The 2,799-nt window shown below is 47.7% G+C and overlaps 1 pseudogene; it reads right to left on the bottom strand.

Annotated features, from left to right (window-relative positions):
* Positions 1–739: 739 nt before the first annotated feature.
* Positions 740–1,789, bottom strand: LOC100607098 (annotated as a pseudogene).
* Positions 1,790–2,799: the final 1,010 nt, after the last annotated feature.

Genomic DNA, 2,799 nt, shown 5'->3' with positions numbered 1-2,799 from the left:
GTCCACCAAAAATGCTCCCTCTGAGTGTGCATTTCGGGTTTTAATATGGTATTGTCTGATGGGTTTGACAGGCTGGCGGTCCAAGTTGAAAAAGGTCTGTGGGTGTCTAATAGTCAAAGATGCCTTTATGAAGCTTTAGAAAGACCAGATATGGTTTGCCTTCAATTAAGAAAAAGGTGGAATATAAAGATATTTGTACTTATATAAATATATTCCTTTTTTTCTTCTTCTCTTCCTCCTCTGCCTTCAACTTTCTTCTTCTTCTTTTTTTTTTTTTTTTTTTTTTAACTCTCCTTTTAAAGACTGGAGCTAAGAAAAGGGCAGCAATAGACAGATGAAGTGTTCCCGGATTGCTGCCCCACGCTCTTTGTAATAAAGGAAAACTTGGCCAAAGGTCAATGCTTAGGGTAGTAGAAGATATGTAGTGGCTTGGCTTCTTGACTGGAAACTAGGACGGGTAGAGTAGCTGAGAGAAGTGGGCCCCAGAGCAAAACGGGTTGCGGGTAGGGGGAGCCAGCTGCAGCCCGGTAATGAAGCCCATTTCAGCCTCATTACTTTCACATGGCGGAGGCAGCCTTCTTTCCCCAGGCTTGGCTGCAGGTGGAGGCAGGCCCAAGGTTAGGGGGTCAGCTCGCGCACCTAGGGCCGGGAGACAGACAGGCGGAAAGTTGGCAGCCACGGTCCCCCTCCTGTGCTTTTCTCCTCGACTCTCCACCCCCCTCCGGGTGAGACGGCGGAGGTGGGGGGTTGGGGGAACTGGCCTTGTGTTTTGGAACAGCTGCAGCCGGCGCTGGGCCCGCCTGGAATGCGGGAACAGGCTGCGCACCAGGACTTTTATGGAAACTTGCTGCTGGAGACGGCGGCGGCGGCGGCGGCAGCGGCAGCCAGAGGACTCCCAGCGGGTGGAGCAGAAGTGTTAGCGGCCAGAGCTCCCAGACCCCTACCCACAGCCAGGCGGGACGCACACAGTCCCTCCACGCGAAAAGGACCTTCGCCGGTCACCGGCTCCTGGAAGGTGAGAAGAGTTGGGGGAACGTGGGCTGGGGGAGTGGAGACGGAGGTGTCGGGTTCCCTGGCGGGGGCGGGGGCGGGAGCGGCGGCTGCGGAGAGGTGCTCGGGGTCCGCGGCTTCTGGTGGCGCGCCGCTGCAGCACCGGAGGGCGCCGGGCGCCGTACAGCTGTGGCTCCGCGCTGGCCCCGGCCCGGGCGAACCCTGCCTTGAAGCCGCGTCCTGCAGGCTCGGCGGGGTGCCTACCAGGGGCTGCCCCAGTGTCTGAAAGCGTCAGCCGGCCTCGGGCTTCTGGTTGCAATGTCTTTGCCCTGCTCCCCTGCGCCTTGTCGGCTGAGTTTCGGGTGCGTTCCCTACTGTAGCGGGGGAGCCCTCTGTGAGCGGAGTGGGTGCCGGTCCCTCGGCTGAACCCTTGGGGTCCTTAGGGAAGTTCAGGGCCGTCCCCCACCACTTGCCCCAGCCGCGGTCTCCGTCTCTGACAGCAGTGCCAGTTAAGAAATCCTTTCTGATAGGTCTCTGTGGAAGATGGGGAGAAATATGATTTAACAGCTTATTACTCCCCCCCACACACACCCCCGCATATCCCCCCACTCCTGTCTCCAACCTGTTTTTTTGTTTGTTTTCTTGTTTTTTGTTTTTTTCGTGATTCTGCCCGAGGTAGGATGCTGGGGGTTGAGCAACTAGGGCTGGAAGTTTACGAAGTCTACGTAGTTTGAGTGAAGAATGTAGTCACCTCTTGAGAACTCTCCTTGCCTATATGCTTTTGAAAACGCCAAACCATTCCAGCTGTTTGTAAACTGTGAAACGTTCTACAAATGCATTACCATTGGCATTTATAAAGAAAATGACGAAGTTGAGAGGTTATAGTTGGTTACTGCAGTGACTTAGAGATACTCATTTTATAGTTATTAAAGCACAGCGTGAACAAAGTTGGCAGAGAGATAACAAGGTAAAAATAGCGGAAGGATAAGTCCTAACAAAATGTCCTTGGTGAAGACAAAGGTAGAGAAAAGAAGCCATAATAAAGAAATTAGTTCCCTGACCAAAGCAACGGGAACATCATTCATCGTTAAATTTTGTTAATGAATTCATGTAGCAGCGGCCCATTGGCCTGCGAGTCACAACATAACTATGTCTTAGGTAATGTGATTAAATAAACTTAAGTATTTACACCATCTTAGTCACACGTTATTGAGTGGACCACATAATTTCCCCCACTAAATATTATCCTTTTACAGGTTAAACTGCTGCAGTTAGAAAACTGTCTCAAATTCTTTTGAGTTTGGGGTATTGTTAAGAAAAAAATGCATAATTAATCAAATGAGAGAAAGGTTTTTTGGGGGGAGGTATAATTTGTATAAGTAAACTTTGATTAACCAATGTAGCTGTTTAAGTTTCTTCTTCCTTACAATTAACACCGTATTTTCGCAGATATTTTATATTTTGACTAATGCTTCTGAGGTAGAATTTAAAGAAAAATGCCTGCAATTATGTAGTTTATCTGCAACAATTCCCTTAAAGAATTCTAAGCTAAAACCACAACAAAATTATTTTAAATCCAGTTTTCCTCATTATAGTTACAATGTAATCCAGTTTTAATAGAAGATACATATTTTAAAATCCATTTTCAATTGAAATGTAATGAATAGCAATTGTTCCTGCTCACCTTAAAATGGAATTTGTGCTATTTTTGAAAATTTGACATGTAAGGCTGATCATTGTCAAAATGTATGTCATCTTGAGATGACTATATTTAGCATCAACAAAGGAATGCATTATCTAGGTTTTTGA

The sequence above is a fragment of the Nomascus leucogenys genome, chromosome 12, assembly GCF_006542625.1.
Source record: "Nomascus leucogenys isolate Asia chromosome 12, Asia_NLE_v1, whole genome shotgun sequence".
Classification (NCBI taxonomy): domain Eukaryota; kingdom Metazoa; phylum Chordata; class Mammalia; order Primates; family Hylobatidae; genus Nomascus; species Nomascus leucogenys.
Note: the sequence above shows the minus strand (reverse complement) of the source record. Positions and strands in the feature narration are given on the sequence as shown.